Genomic DNA, 17943 nt, shown 5'->3' with positions numbered 1-17943 from the left:
CAGCAATCCGGAGTACGACGCCTTTGCAACGCGGCTGGTAGAATCGCAACCCCTCATATAACACAGCATAAATCACGAATGATTTGTAGTATGACACTAAGTTACCGGATCACTGGCCAGATCTCGCATATCATGACAGTCAGTTTTTGGCTTTCTCTACAGAGGTACCGGATGAAGCAAAAATACAATCACAGTAGTTCTCCCTTTACTACCTTAGCCGAACTTGTGGAATGTAAGGTGGTAAACATAGGAGCCGGGCAACCCAACTATAGACCAAAGACATGATTCGGAGCCGATGCATATAGTGCAATATCTGGGACACTGAAGAGTTCCCTATAGGTGTTCGGACTTAGGAGTTTGCGGGGCCGAATACAGCCCCTGGTATGAAGGCCGTGCCAAAGTGCGTACGTCAGTCAAAAGCAAGGAGGGAATACGGATGATGAGACAACATAAGAACCCAACAAAAGGTGGTGATCATATGCTTCCATCATATCCTTATTAGTACATCGAAGCAAGTTTTTAAAGATAATGCCACAAATATTGAGGACATGTTACATGCCTAAAAATCTACATAAGGGAATGTAGCGACCAGACATCAAACGGTCTGATCTCTATGCATCAGGGTCATCCCTGGATCAGTAATGCTGACACGCACAGTACTCGAAGGATTTATAGTAGAGTAGCAATCACACACTTATTACATCGAATGTCTCCAAAGAGAACTTATTACAATAAATATGGCTTAAGGCCATCTAATAACGATAACAGCGGAAGGCTTGGAAGATAAAGTGAGTCCATCAACTCCAACGGCATCACTAAGTATAGAACCACGATCCTAAGGCATCTTACTCGTCGTCTGAAAAGTCTGCAACATGAACGTTGCAGCCCGAAACGGGTCAGCACATGGAATATGCTAGAAATGTAACACATAGAGAGAAATGAAAGAATAATGCTATACTACGTACATGCATATATGGCTGGTGGAAAGCTCTACGGTTAGAGTTTTTGCATAAAGCCAATTTTTCCCTACTGCAAAGGAATAAATTTATTTAACTATCATGGTGGTTGTTAAACATTGAGAATGGTTGACAGCATTCTCAATGCCAATTAAGTAACATCATCATTATACAAACCCAACAATATTAATGAAAGTAACATGATGAGATTCACATGACAATCCAAGCACTATATACTCAAAACGTCCATAACCGGGGACACGGCTAATCATGATTAGTTTATACACTCTGCAGAGGTTTGCGCACTTTTCCCCACATGACTCGATCTTCTTCATTGGTTTTCTCGAACTACATGGTGTTTGAGAAACGGATGACCGAGACATAATATTTCAGAAGCGCTAGCACCTTACGATGGGTAGACCTGTACACCTACTTTCCCCTACATCTGCTAGTCTACCACTGTAAGAGTTCACATGACTTAGTCAACTATGCTAGAGCCCATAATAGCATGTGGCTGCACACGAAAGTTTCTAGCATGAATAATCTTATGATCCCTTTGAGCCTGGGTGGCGGTCCAAAAACCAACAGCCAATCCTGGAATACCCAGGTACCTCAATCCACCCAGATGTGTATTAAAGTTGCCACCTCAAATAAACCGTTAATTAAAAATCTCACATCTTTCATGGATACACTCACCCAATCCAAGTCTACTAGCATAGCATGGCATAATAAGCAAACGTAGAAATAACTCCCAAGGGTTTGCTAATAAAACAGGTGATAGGTACTACCTCATCTACATCCCAAAAACCCACATATTAATCAGGTCATAATCATGCAATTGTTTGAGGACTGATCTAATGCAATAAAACTGGGTAGTAAAGGGATATGATCAAAGTGTTACTTGCCTTGCTGATGATCCGCGAAACCTAGGGATTCGAAGTAGCAAGCGGCACAATCCGGGTACTCTATCGCAAACAAACAAACAAGCATACAATAAGTACTCATCTAATGCATAGGTAAAACTCAAATAAGAGATCTAACCAAAAAGTACAACTTTAGAACTCCGGTTTGCAAAAAGAATCAAATCAAACGAAACAACGAAAGTCAAACGGCGAAAGAAACAAGCTTCGTTTACTAATTTGGACCTAAGTCAAATTTTACAGAAGCAAAAACTTCTTTGAGTAGATTATTCGGAAAGAGGGTTTCGAGACGAAACTCTAGGCGCTTGAATCGCCTGATTCCGACAAACGAGCGAAAAGTTATACTAAAATGAAAATCGGATCAAAAATCGCGATCAGAAAATTCGCGGAATAAATCCGAGAAAAGGAAAAACGACGAACAGATTAACGAACGAACGTTCGTTATCTGGATATAAACGATGAACACATTCGTTAAAACGAACGAACGAGCGAACGCTCGCTAATTAACCTAAACCGAAAAAAACCGATCTAATAAAAAAAGGATCAAAAAAAGACCGACGAAAAACCGACGGAAAAACTGAACGATTTTTCTAAAAAACCGGCGGCGGGGGAGTCAACCTTGGCGGCGGCGGCGGTCGGCGGTGGCAACGCAGGGCGGCGGCGGCGGCAGGTGGCGGCGGCGCCGGGCGGCGTGGGCGGCTAAGGTTTGGGGCGCGGGCGCGGGTGGGCTGGGGTGGCGGCGGTGGCTTGGGCTAGGGGTCGGCCCGGGGCGCGCTATTTAAGGACCCCCGGCCAGGCGGAGTCCTGGCCGGTTACGGCCCATGGTCGATTCGGACTTTTTAAAAAAAAATCGCGCAGAAAATCAAACGAAAGAAATAATAAACGGACTCCAAAAATTCCGAAATAAATTTTCCCTGACTTCTAAAATCAAGCCGGACAAGATGAACATTTATGTGGGGCCTGAATGCAATTTCGGAAAACACGCATTTTTCCTAAATTCAAATAAAATAGCAACAAAATCCATAATAAAATATTATTTGATTTTATTATTAAATTCTCAATATTTCTTTATTTTGGGAAGTCATTTTATTCCATCTCTCATATTTTTATAATTGAAATAATTGAAGATAAAATAAATAAAATCAAATGATCCTATTTTCCAAAATTCGAGAAATCTCAAATATGAAATTTATGAAATCCCCATCTTGCATAGAATTTCTAGGATCGAGGCAAAAATGCAATAAATATGATGTGCAATAATGATCTATTGTATAACATTCCAAATTAAAAATTTGGGATGTTACAAACCTACCCCCCTTAAGATGAATCTCGCCCTTGAGATTCGAGTTGGCTAGAAAATAGGTGAGGGTGGTCCTTCGGTAGATCTTCCTCTCTCTCCTAGGTGGCTTCATCCTCGGTGTGGTGGCTCCACTGAACTTTGCAAAACTTGATAACCTTGCTGCGGGTGACTCGGCTGGCATATTCAAGAATATTAACTGGTTTCTCCTCATAAGTCAAATTACTGTCCAACTGAATCGCCTCTAGCGGTATATCAGCCATCTCTGCATGGCACTTCTTCAACTGAGAAACGTGGAACACGTCGTGAACTCCTGACAATCCCTCAAGCAATTCCAACTTGTAGGCAACATCTCCCATACGCTCCAAAACTTTGTATGGTCCCACAAAAGGTGGCGCTACCTTTCCCTTAACTCCAAAGCGCTTAATTCCTCGAAGTGGAGATACACGAAGATAGACTCTATCTCCGACTTCGTAAAATGTCTCCTTGCATTTTGAATCTGCATAGCTTTTCTGCCTGGACTGGGCTACCTTGAGCCTGTCACGAATCAACTTCACTTTCCGTTCAGACTCCTTAATCAAATCCGGGCCAAACAACTGACGGTCTCCAACTTCATCCCATGATAACGGGGTCCTGCACCTACTTCCGTATATGGCTTCGAAAGGGGCCATCTTCAAACTGGATTGATAACTGTTGTTGTAAGAGAACTCTGCATATGGCAAATTGTCGTCCCAACTAGATCCGTAATCTAGCGCACAAGTTCTCAGCATATCCTCCAAGATCTGATTGACCCTCTCTGTCTGTCCATCTGTCTGCAGATGAAAAGCTGTACTGAACTCTAACCTGGTACCCAAATTTTCATGCAATTGATTCCAGAACTTTGAGGTAAACTGGGTTCCTCTATCTGATACAATGCTCCTCGGAACTCCATGCAGACATATGATCCTGGTCATATATATCTTGGCCAACTTAGCACTGGTGTAAGTGGTCTTCACTGGAAGGAAATGTGCTACCTTCGTCAAACGATCGACTATAACCCAAATCGAGTCATAGCCTGAAGGAGTCCTGGGCAGTCCCATGATAAAATCCATGCCTAGTTTATCCCACTTCCATTCGGGTATCGGCAATGGTTGTAACAACCCTGCTGGCTTTGATGCTCTGCCTTTACTCTCTGACATACATCACAAACTGCTACATACTCCGCAATATCCTTCTTCATTCTGGTCCACCAGAAAGTGTCCTTCAAATCCAAATACATCTTGGTATTTCCTGGGTCAATCCAATACGGCGAATCATGAGCCTCTTGCAAAATCAACTTCCTGATCGCCGGGTCATTAGGCACATAAACACGGTCTTCAAACCATAAGGTGTCGTGCTCATCCTCACGAAAACCTTTAGCTTTTCCTTTGCTCATTTTCTCCTTTATCTCAGCAATTCCCTTGTCGGTCTTCTGGGCTTCTCTGATCTTATCCATCAAAGTCGACTGAATCTCCAATGCTACTACATAGCCTCTCGGAACTATCTCTAAACATAGCTCACGAAGGTCCTCGGCTAGCTCCTTCGATAACTCTCCGGTCATGAGTGTGTTGGCATGGCTCTTACGGCTCAACGCGTCAGCTACTATGTTAGCCTTTCCCGGGTGATAATGCAATCTCATATCATAATCCTTGATGAGCTCCAACCATCTCCTCTGCCTGAGATTCAACTCCTTCTGCGTGAAAATGTACTTCAAAGTATAGTGATCCGTGTACACCTCACAATGATTTCGTATAAGAAAATGTCTCCATGTCTTCAATGCATGCACTACAGCTGCTAACTCCAAATCATGCATGGAATAATTCAACTCATGAGGTTTAAGCTATCGTGAGGCATACAAAACAACTCTCCCCTCCTGCATAAGCACTGCTCCAAACCCTCGACGTGAAGCATCGCAATACAACTCGTAATCCTTGCTCTGATCTGGCAGAATCAACACTGGCGAGGTAACCAAACATTTCTTCAATTGTTGGAAACTGGCCTCACATTCCTCTATCAAAATGAACTTGGTATCCTTCTTCAACAATTCCGTCATGGGCTTTGCAATCTTTGAGAAATTCTCAATGAATCTCCGATAGTATCCTGCCAGTCCAAGGAAACTCCGGATCTCTCCAACTGTTGTTGGTGCTACCCAATTTGTCACAGTGACAACTTTGGTGGGGTCTACTGCTATTCCTTCTCCGGATATAACATGTCCGAGGAATCCAACTTCCTTCAACCAAAATTCAAATTTGCTGAACTTGGCGTATAATTGGTTTTCTCTGAGCTTCTCCAATACCAAACGCAAATACTCCTTATGCTCCTCTTCGTTCTTTGAGTAGACCAAAATATCATCAATGAACACCACGACGAACTTGTCCAAGAACTCCATAAATACCTTGTTCATCATGTTCATGAAATAGGCAGGTGCGTTACTCAGACCAAATGACATAACGGTATACTCATATAGCCCGTACCTGGTGGTAAAACTTGTCTTAGGTATATCCTGCTCTCGAATCTTGAACTGATGGTATCCTGATCGCAAATCGATCTTGGAAAATACCTTTGCTCCTTGGAATCGGTCAAATAGATCATTGATCATCGACAGTGGGCACTTGTTCTTGATTGTTACTGCATTCAATCCTTGATAATCAACAACCATCCTCAATGATCCGTCCTTCTTCTCCACTAGAAGTACTAGCGATCCCCAAGGCAAAGAACTTGGGCGAATATAACCTTTATCTAGTAACTCTTTAATCTTCTTCTTAATTTCCTCCAAATCCTTAGCGGGCATCCGGTACGGTCTCTTAGATATTGGTCCTATGCCTGGCAAAAGCTCAATCAAAAACTCGATGTCTCTATCCGGTGGCATGCCTGGCAACTCTTCTGGAAATACATCAGGAAAATCCTTCACTACTGGTACTTCCTCCTGCACAACTCCTGATAAGGAATTTACATGCATCCCCTTCGGCTCATGTCTTGATACATACTTTATCCTTCCCCCTTTTGGGGTAGTAAGCAAAATCGACTTACTGGCGCAATCGATGTTTTGTCCATACATCGATAGCCAATCCATACCCAAAATCACAGACAAACCTTGAGATTCCAAAATGATTAAATCTGAGGGGAAGACATGCTTGCCTATACTCAATGGCACTTGAAAACATCCTCGACTGGCCATATACTCTGCTCCTGGTGAGGTTACTAACATGGGTGTTCCTAGAACCTTGGTGGGCAGTTTATACTTATCCACAAATCCCCTTGATATGTATGAATGCGATGCACCAGTATCAAAAGAACGAGTGCAGTAAATGACTTAACCAAAAACTTACCTATTACTGCATCGGGCTGGGCTTCAACCTCCTCCACGCTAACGTGGCTCACCTGTCCTCGGTTGAAAGGGTTCGGCTTCTTCCCCGAGCTTCCATTGCTATTTCCATTCTGACCTTCAGGACATTCATTGGCGTAATGTCCAGTCTTCTAGCACTTAAAGCAAGTGACTTGACTCAAATCTCTCTTGGCTGGTGTTCAGGGATTGGTACGGTTCTGGCCATTGCTTCCTCCATTCCCGTTACCGTTCTTGGAACCTTTATGGTTGTGTGAGCTACCACCTCTATTGGTATGATGGAACCGTCCTCCCGATTTTGGGGTAAAACGTGGCTTCTGCTGAGCTTCAGAATTGTACGTCCCTTGTCCATACTTCCTCTTGCGGTTCTCGATCTGCTGCTGCTTCCCTTCAATCATGTGAGATTTATCTACCAACTCCTGGTAGTTATTGAAACTTGCTACCATCAACTGCATACTCAACTCATCATTCAGTCCTTCCAGAAACTTCTCTTGCTTAGCTGCATCTGTAGCAATGTCATCTGGGGCATAACGTGCTAGCTTACTAAAGTTATCCACATACTGGCCAACTGTACGTCCTCCCTGGACTAAGTTGCGAAACTCACGCTTCGTCATAGCCATAGCTCCTACTGAAACATGAGCAGTACGGAAAGCCTGCTGAAACTGATCCCATGTGATAGTGCCTACTGGATAGGTGGCTGTGAAATTCTGCCACCATGATGCGGCAGGTCCTTCAAGCTGATGTGCGACAAATCGCACCTTCTCCGCATCTGTGCACCCCGCAATGGTCAACTCCCTGGCTGTCTTGCGAAGCCAATCATCTGCAACAATCGGCTCGGTGCTACTGGAGAACACCGGCGGATTCAGCCTAAGAAAACGGGTTAAGTGATCAACAGGTGGTGGTGGTGGTGGGTTGTTGTTGTTGTTGTTCCCCTGATTCTGATTCTGGACTAACAACTGCATCAAGGCATTATGTTGCTATATCAACTGAGTGAGCTCCGGTGGGAAAGCAAATCCATTGTCATGTCTCGGAGGCATATGAGGGTTTAGAAAAGATGAGAATACAGAATAGAATAAGGTCTAGAGGGAAAACACTACCCATATGCACATAAGACAAATTGCAATCAAAACACTTCATTCAATCAAGCAAGGGCATACAACGGTCTATCTGTCGTTACAAAAGTGCTCGGACTATACTAGATACATGGGGAAAATACTACTACTGTTATGGTGGTCTACTAGAAAAACTGCTCCGATGAAGACTCCATGATCTGCTCCGGCTTCGTCAACATAGTCATCATCGCTATCGTCTGGGTCTGAGTCGGTGTCGTCAATGATGATGTAGTTCTCTGGACAAGTGCAATCTTCATCTTCTCCAGTTGCGGGAAATCCCATAAACACTCTTAGCTTCTTCTTTAGATCATCATTCTTATCTACTAGTGTTGCTATTTCCTCTTCATATCCATCGCGTGTAGACCTGAGTTCTTCCTCCAGTTCCGTGATCTTGGTCATGGCCTTCTTCAGATCCATCATGCCTGCGCACATCTGGTTCTCCTAGCGTCGAATGTGCTGGTTTAACTCCTGGATGAAAGCTGCAATTGATCTGTCCTTCCTGGTGCTGATCATCTCCCATTGCTCATCTCGGCGCCCACAAATCTGGTAGATTGTATCCTTAAGCTCCCTGTGGTAAACTTCTCCAATGCGTCCCATGGTGATGTGGGCTGCCATGCTCTTTCCTAGACTCCAGGTTGGTGCATCAAAGGAAAACTCTATGGGCTCAGTGACGGGCATGAACGTCCTTCCTGGAACTTGAACTTGAATCATCCAGCGCTCCTCTTCAGGTAAAGTGGCGTTGTAGGTCCCGGTGAAGCTTGGTACTCCGATGTTCAGGTATCTAGTGACTTCCTTCAGGTGTCGTCCAAAGGGTGTATCTTCATCCGGTTGCGTGAACTTGTTCCTTGCATCCGCCATCCTAAAAGAGATAGAAAAGATGAGGAGTCAGAAATGAGAAGAGAGAGTAGTGATCTAGGGCTTTAGCTTAGTGGTCGTGTCCTACAGTCAGCGTGTGCTCTGATACCATCTTGTAGCGACCAGACCTCAAACAGTCTGATCTCTGTGCATCAGTGTCATCCCTGGATCAGTAATGCTGACACGCACAGTACTCGAAGGATTTATAACAGAGTAGCAATCACACACTTATTACATCGAATGTCTCCAAAGAGAACTTATTACAATAAATATGGCTTAAGGCCATCTAATAACGATAACAGCGGAAGGCTTGGAAGATAAGTGAGTCCATCAACTCCAACGGCATCACTGAGTATAGAACCACGATCCTAAGGCATCTTACTCGTCGTCTGAAAAGTCTGCAACATGAACGTTGCAGCCCGAAACGGGTCAGCACATGGAATATGCTGGCAATGTAACACATAGAGAGTAATGAAAGAATAATGCTATACTACATGCATATATGGCTGGTGGTAAGGTCTACGGTTACATTTTTTGCATAAAGCCAATTTTTCCCTACTGCAAAGGAATAAATTTATTTAACTATCATGGTGGTTGTTAAACATTGAGAATGGTTGACAGCATTCTCAATCCCAATTAAGTAACATCATCATTAAACAAACCCAACAATATTAATTAAAGTAACATGATGAGATTCACATGATAATCCAAGTACTAGATACTCAAAACGTCCATATCCGGGGACACGGCTAATCATGATTAGTTTATACACTCTGCAGAGGTTTGTGCACTTTTCCCCACACGACTCGATCTCCTCCGTTGGTTTTCTCGCACTACATGGTGTTTGAGAAACGGATGACCGAGACATAGTCTTTCAGAAGCGCTAGCACCTTACGATGGGTAGACCTGTACACCTACTTTCCCCTAAATCTGCTAGTCTACCACTGTAAGAGTTCGCTCGACTTAGTCAACTATGCTAGAGCCCATAATAGCATGTGGCTGCACACGGAAGTTTCTAGCATGAATAATCTTATGATCCCTTTGAGCCTGGGTGGCGGTCCAAAAACAAACAGGCAATCCTGGAATACCCAAGTGCCTCAATCCACCCAGATGTGTATTAAAGTTGCCACCTTAAATAAACCATTAATTAACAATCTCACATATGTCATGGATACACTCACCCAATCCACGTCTACTAGCATAGCATGGCATAATAAGCAAACGTAGAAGTAACTCCCAAGGGTTTGATAATAAAACAGGTGATAGGTACTACCTCATCTACATCCCAAAACCCACATATTAATCAGATCCTAATCATGCAATTGTTTGAGGATTGATCTAATGCATAAAAACTGGGTAGTAAAGGGTATGATCAAAGTGTTACTTGCCTTGCTGATGATCCGCGAAACCTAGGGATTCGAAGTAGCAAGCGGCGCAATCCGGGTACTCTATCGCAAACAAACAAACAAGCATACAATAAGTACTCATCTAATGCACAGGTAAAACTCAAATAAGAGATCTAACCAGAAAGTTCAACTTAAGAACTCCGGTTTGCAAAAAGAATGAAATCGAACGAAACAACCAAAGTCAAACGGCGAAAGAAACAAGATTAGTTTACTAATCTGGACCTAAGTCAAATTTTACAGAAGCAAAAAGGTGTTTGAGTAAATTATTCGGAAAGAGGGTTTCGAGACGAAACTCTAGGCGCTTGAATCGCCTGATTCCGATAAACGAGCGAAAAGTTATACAAAAACGAAAATTGGATCAGAAATCGCGATCAGAAAAATCACGGAATAAATCCGAGAAAAAGAAAAACGACGAACAGATTAACGAACGAATGTTCGTTATCTGGATCTAAACGATGAACGCGTTCGTTAAAACGAATGAACGAGCGAACACTCGCTAATTAACCTAAACCGAAAAAAACCGATCTAATAAAAAACAGATCTTAAAAAAATGACAGAAAAACCGAACGGCGGCATCAACCTCGGCGGCGACGGCGGTCGGCGGAGGCTCCGGCGGCGGTGGCGTGGGGCGGCAGCGGCAGCGGAAGCGGGAAGCTAGGGTTTGGGTTGCGGGCGCGGGTGGGCTGGGGCGGCGGTGGCGGCTTGGGATGGGGGTCGGCCTGGGGTGCACTATTTAAAGACCCCCGTCCAGGCGGAGTCCTGGCCGGGTACGGCCCAAGGTCGGTTCAGACTTTTTTTTAAATAATTTTCACGCAGAAAATCAAACGAAAGAAATACTAAACGGACTCCAAAAATCCCGAAATAAATTTTTCCCGACTTCTAAAATCAAGCCGGACAAGATGAACATTTATTTGGGGCCTAAATGTAATTTTGAAAAACGCACATTTTTCCTAAATTCAAATAAAATAGCAATAAAATCCAAAATAAAATCTTATTTGATTTTATTATTAAATCCTCAATATTTCTTTATTTTGGGAAAGTCATGTTATTCCCTCTCTCATATTTTTATAATTGAATTAAAGATAAAATAAATAAAATCAAATGATCCTATTTTCCAAAATTTGAGAAAACTCAAATATGAAATTTACGAAATCCCCAACTCTCTCTGTGGGTCCTTGAGTTGCATAGAATTTCGAGGATCGAGGCAAAAATGCAATAAATATGATGTGCAATAATGATTTATTGTATAACATTCCAAATTGAAAATTTGGGATGTTACAGGGAAAGTGTAACAAAGGGCCTAAAGTAATGGTTCAAAGACTCTAGTGGTGCCCTGCCGCACGTCTGTGCAATTTCTCCTTAATAATGAATCCTTTGATAGGAGTATTTGATGGTTGCCCGTAAAGAAGGGAAATACTAGGCTTGAAAGGATTCCTGATGCAACCATATAGGAGACAGAGCTCTAAACGAACCTACAGTCACTACTAGGGAAAAGCCTAGCAGCAGCGCAGGTTTTGGGCCTATCAGTAGCGCGAGCAGAAGTGCTACTGATAAGGGCTACAGCTAATGCTTAGCAATAGCGCGTCTTGACCCACGCTACTGCTAAATTTACTTAGTAGCAGCACTTTTTCAGGACATCGCTACTGGTAATTAGTAGTAGCGCTTCTCCTTACCCGCGCTACTACTATTATTTAGTATTTTATTTCTTTTCTTTTTCATGTTGTATTCATACACCTTTACACAAGTTTTCATACAACAGGAATTTAGAGATTGTTTTTACATCATAATGAGTTATTACATCATGGGGTGAAAGAACCGTGGACTAGTTTCAACTGGATGTCCATCCACTTGAAACTAATCCGCGGTTCTTTCACCCAATGATATAATAATATCATCATCTTCATCATATCATTAACAACTTAGCATCATAATACATCATTGTCATATAACACCTCCTCAATATCATCGTTTTCATCATTGACATCACATAACACCTCCTCAAGATCATCATTATCAACTCTAACACATTACCACATAATAAACATATTGTACCTCAGAGGACCTATTACATTCGATTAAGACCTACTACATTTTCTAAGGTAAAATAACAAAAAACAAGATAGCCCCTGACTCTCCATTATGGAGAATGGAGATTAGCCTGTATCCAATTCTTGCCTTTCGCTGAATGTTACCTCCAAGAACCTCCTTGCCAATGTCCATACATTTCTTCCATTCTCTGATGATCATGTGTTCACGGGTTTTAGAAATCCGATATGCACAGGTGAGCTCCGTAGATTTACCTGGCAGTATGCTCAGAACTGAGAGGCGACCATGCAGAGACATCAGATGAGGCACACAATCCATTGGGAGTTTCTGTTGAAAAAAAATAATAACTTCGTAGTTAGCAATGATGTACTAGTTTTAGAAGTATGCAAAAAATGCACGGATGTCGTAATAGTAAAAAATCTTACCAGAGTATCTCCAGAGAAGTTATCGTTGTTCAACACATGCACTAGTGGCACATATTCACCATAATTTGGAGGAGTTTGATAATAGTCATTGTAATTCTCAAGAAGAGTACAAAATGCGATCAGATGATTTTTCTCCTTATACGTTAATTGGGTGCCTTCGGTGTAGTGGGTTTTATCTACCATCTTCCGCACAGTCTTTGAAGAATCAAAATAAGCTGTCAATGGAAATAAGCTATCAACTATTTTGAAATAAACAATATAAATTAGTTAATAACTATGTCTGAGAAACTCACATAGCGGTACAATCCGAAGCGTATCAACAAGGACCCAAATGTCCATATTGTCTTCCTCGCTGTCAGGATCACTAAGATCCATGGTGACAATCATACCCTCATAAAAACCATACATTTTGCAAAGTGCTTCCCAATTTTGGCAACCAAAATGGGTTACGCTCTGAGCATTGCACAGATTTACTTCAAAATCCATATCATGATGGGTCCTTAGGTGTATTTTCTTTGTTTCGAAATTTTCATGGTCTTCAAAACCCATCCTCTCCAAGACATAGCGTCTTGCATGGCATGGGATAAGCTAGTAGAATTGTAAAATATGAAAATTAGACGTTGAAATAGTTGAAGTCATGCTTAATGGAGAAAAAAACACTTGTCGTTGTTCCGTACCGTTTCACAATCGAAGGTCTCCTCGAGCTTAATGCTGAAGCGCCGATCTTCGTCCAGCCGAACGAACCTGTCGCACATACCTCGATCATCGTGGCACCAGCTACACTCCCCCGGGAGACCGTCGTCGTCTGAGTACGACATTTCCTACAATCATAATTCAAAGGTTAAACTTGTACATATTCTAGCACAAGTCATGCCAGAATTCACGACAAAATCCGGCATGACCTTTGCTAAAAAAGGACATATCGAGCGCCTGAAATTTGCCGGAATGGAAATTAATCAACACTCCGGCAAAACATAGGCCACTCGGAGATGTAAACTGAACATGAACGGCCACTTGGGCAACCACATATCCTATTTGAGCAACAACACAAGATATACAAGGATATTTGGCTGGTCTCACCTCGATGTCGAAGGGGGTCGGTGACTGGGACGACGGCGGGGATGTCGCAGGGGGTCGGTGAGAGGGACGACGGAGGTCACCTGAAACCATATAAGTTATCACTAACAACAAACAAGACATGTTCAACTAGTTTTATTAATTCAACTAGTTCTTACTAAATATAAACTTACTATAAATAGAAAAAAAACTAGTTCTTTCTAAAAATAAAGTAGTTCAACTAGTTATATTAATTATCTTACTAAAAATAGATTAGTTCTGTTAATTCAACTAGTTCAACTAGTTTATTAATTTACTTACTAAACTAGTTCAACTACAACTAAAGTAGTTCAACTACCACTACTACTACTAAAAATCTAGTACTAACTAAGCAACATCTAGTACTAGGTAACCCTAAATTAACATCTACTACTACTAAATCTAGTACTAACTAGTGGCACGGGGTGGGGGCGACGGAGAGGTAGCTAGGGGCGACGAGGTCGAGGGCGGTGGGAGGAGGGCTGCCGGCGGAGGAGGGAGGAGGGGCGGCCGCAGGCGGAGGGAGGAGGGCGACGGCGGAGGAGGGAGGGGCGGATGCAGGCGGAGGGAGGATGTGCGAGGAGAATGGAGGAGGGACAGAAGGAGGGGAGTACCTCAGCGGCGGATGGACGAAGGCGGCGGCAGCGGCGACGCACGATGACGGTTGACGCGGGCGAGAGTGAGAGTGTGAGTGAGAGGGCCGGTCGTGCGCATGGGGATAAGGTAGGGATAGTTGTAGCGCGTTTTGATAGTTGTAGCGCGTTTGCCAAAATGCGCTACAGCTAACCTGAATAGCAGTAGCGCTCTATAGTAAATTGCGCTACTGCTATAGCTAGCTGGGGGCGAGGTCATGTCAACTATAGCAGTAGCGCTGTATGTGGTGGACGCGCTACTGCTATTTCCACGTCAGCAGCGCGTTTCGGATACACGCACTGCTGCTAAGTAGCAGTAGCGTGTTATTTTGAAGAGCGCTGCTGGTAAGATTCTGTGTATAGGCTTTTCCCTAGTAGTGAGTGAAAAGATGTATGAGGTCCAAATAGGGTCAAGCCGTAATATGGACTTTTTCTGTAGTGTGCCTCCGGTGTTGCCCAAGTATTTTGAGTGCTTAGTTTACGCGCGGAACGTAAGCTGTAACTTATGGGGCAGTTGGCGGAGGCCGAACTGCAAATTGAGGTCCGAATCCGTTGAGTTATCACAGTGATGTGCGTACTGGACTCGTTTAGAGATGTCATTGGCTGTAATGTCCAACGAATTATTCAGCTTAATGAGGCCGCCATACACCTCGGCCGCAAGGTCCGCAGTGTGCTCTTTAGTATGGAAGGAGCGCTCCATCTTTCCATTGACTGTAATGATGCCACGTGTCCCAGGCATTTTAAGCTTCAAATAAGCATAGTGCTTGAGTGCATTAAAGCAGGCGAAAGCAGTTCATCCGAGCAGTGCGTTATAACCACTACGAAAGGGGACAATGTCGAAGATCAGTTCTTCACTTCGAAACTTATCTGGGGAGCTGAATACTACCTCTACTGTTAATGAGCCCGTACAACGGGCCTCCACGTCGGGTATCACACCTTTAAAGGTAGTGTTACTAGGCTTGATTCTTGATGGGTCAATGCCCATCTTGCGGATCATGTCTTGATAAATCAAGTTGAGACTGCTACCACCGTCCATGAGGACTCTAGTGAGATGGTATCCCTCGATAATTGGATTCAGTACCAGGATGGCCGAACCCCCGAGACGGATACTGATTGGGTGATCCTTGCGATTAAAAGTGATCGAACAGGCTGACCATGGATTGAATTTTGGGGCGACATGCTCTACGGCGTAGACGTCCCTTAGTGTGCGCTTGCGCTCCCTTTTGGGAATGTGTGTGACATAGATCATGTTCATGGTTTTAACCTCAGGGGGAAACTGCTTTTGGCCCCCAGTGTTCGGCTGACGAGGCTCATCATCGTCCTCACTTGGGGGCCCTTTCCATTGTATTCGATATTTATCTCACCAGCTTGTTTGAAAACCCAACAGTTTCTGTTGGTGTGGTTAGTAGGCTTATCGGGTGTGCCATGAATCTGACAGGGACTCTCAAGGATTTTGTCCAAGTTGGATGGACCGTCGATGTTGCCTTTGAAAGGTTTCTTCCACTGACCGGATTTAGAACCACCGAATCCGGCATTGACTGTCGTGTCATCTGCGTCGTCATTATTGCTACGACGTATGTTTTTATTGCGACATGGTTTACTATTGCCGTCCCTGGCCTCAGAATTGCCGGGGTCGCCAGAGCTATTGCTTCTACGAGCGAACCAACTATCTTCACCCGCACAGAAATGGGTCATGAGTGCAGTTAAAGTTGCATGGTCTTTGGCTTTTCCTGCCCTAGGTGTCGGGTGAGCCATTCATCCCGGACGCTGTGTTTCAAGGCCACTAAGGCTTCGGTGTCCGGACAATCCAAGATTTGGTTCAATTTAATTAGGAACTGATTCCAAAGCTTGCGAGCCAATTTCCCTGGTTGCTAGATTATGTGACTTAGGTCATTAACATCCGGTGGTCGGACATAAGTGCCCTGAAAGTTAGCCTGAAAAGCATCTTCTAAATCTTCCTAGGTTCCAATGGAGTTCTCTGGGACACTGTTCAACCAGTGTCGTGCTGGTCCTTTCAGCTTTAGAAGAAGGTATTTAATGGCGCGAAGGTCATGTCCACGAGCCATATGAATGTGGAGAAGAAAAGTTTTGATCTAGATGGCCGGATCCGTCGTTCCATCATACTGCTCGATGTTTACGGGTTGGAACCCTTCCAGAAACAGGTGTTTCATTCCCTCATCGGTAAAGCACATAGCGTGTGCAGCACCTATATACTGTGCAATATCACTGGGGAGATCGGATGACATCTCGGTTCGGTGCCGATCCCGAATATTGTAATGTTCATCCTACTAGGCTTCATAGGCGTTATCTCGCGCTGGGGCACAACCTCTTAATCCATAGATCGATCTGGTCTAACCGGTTTTATTGGCCAGGTCCTGATGCAAAACATATGTATAGCCCGCAGCCACTGTCTCCTTGCCTCTTCAGCAAGGGGGCGTGGGTCGGTGCTCGGCTTGATGTGCCATTGTGTCCTGTCCACGTGGTGGTTGGTCTGGTTGATCTCAATAATTGTATTTCGATGATATTGGCTCAAGGGCTTCGCCATTGAACTATGGCAGCAGCTTGCGCTTGGGGTAACTTTTTATTGGTCACTTGGGGCCGTACTCCTTGGCGGCCAGGACCTTGGTCCACCTTTCGGTGAGTGTATCATGTTCAGCTTTGAGCTGGTGCTATTTCTTTTTTAGGCTCCCCTTGGTGGTGATGAGTTGTTGCTTGAAGCATTCTTATTCGAGAGGTTCCTCTGGGACGATAAAATCTTCGCCACCAAGGCTAATGATGACCCAAAAGTATAGGGGATCTATCATAGTCCTTTCGATAAGTAAGAGTGTGGAACCCAACGAGGAGCAGAAGGAAGTGACAAGCGGTTTTCAGTAATATTCTCTGCAAACACTAAAATTATCGGTAACAAATAGTTTTGTGATAAGGTAATTCATAACAGGAATAAGCAACAAAAGTAATAAGGTGAAGAAAGGTGGCCCAATCCTTTTTGTAGCAAAGGACAAGCCTGGAAAAACTCTTATATAAAGCAAAGCGCTCCCGAGGACACATGGCGATTATCGTCAAGCTAGTTTTTATCATGCTCATATGATTCACGTTCGTTACTTTGATAATTTGATATGTGGGTGGACCGGTGCTTGGATACTGCCCTTCCTTGGACAAGAATCCCACTTATGATTAACCCCTCTCGCAAGCATCCACAACTACGAAATAAGAATTAAGGTAAACCTAACCATAGCATGAAACATATGGATCCAAATTAGCCCCCTTACGAAGCAACGCATAAACTAGGGTTTAAGCTTCTGTCACTCTAGTAACCCATCATCTACTTATTACTTCCCAATGCATTCCCCTTGGCGCAAATAATGGTGATGTGTCATGTAGGCGATGTTCACATACACCACTAGAGGAGTGACAACATACAACTCATCAAAATATCGAACGAATACTAAATTCACATGATTACCTATAACAAGGCTTCTCCCATGTCCTCAGGAATAAATGTAACTACTCACAAATCTTATTCATGTTCATAATCAGAGGGGTATTAATATGCATAAAGGATCTGAACATACGACCTTCCACCGAATAAACCAACTAGCATCAACTACAAGGAGTAATCAACACTACTAGCAACGCACAGGTACCAATCTAAGGTTTTGAGACAAAGATTGGATACAAGAGATGAACTAGGGCTTGAGAGGAGATAGTGCTGGTGAAGATGTTTATGGAGATTGACCCCCTCTCGATGAGAGGATCGATGGTGATGACGATGGCGACGATATCCCCTTCCTAGAGGGATGTTTCCCTGGCAGAACAGCTCCGCCAGACCCCTAGATTG

This window comes from Triticum aestivum, chromosome 1B (assembly GCF_018294505.1).
Source record: "Triticum aestivum cultivar Chinese Spring chromosome 1B, IWGSC CS RefSeq v2.1, whole genome shotgun sequence".
Lineage (NCBI taxonomy): Eukaryota > Viridiplantae > Streptophyta > Magnoliopsida > Poales > Poaceae > Triticum > Triticum aestivum.
Note: the sequence above shows the minus strand (reverse complement) of the source record.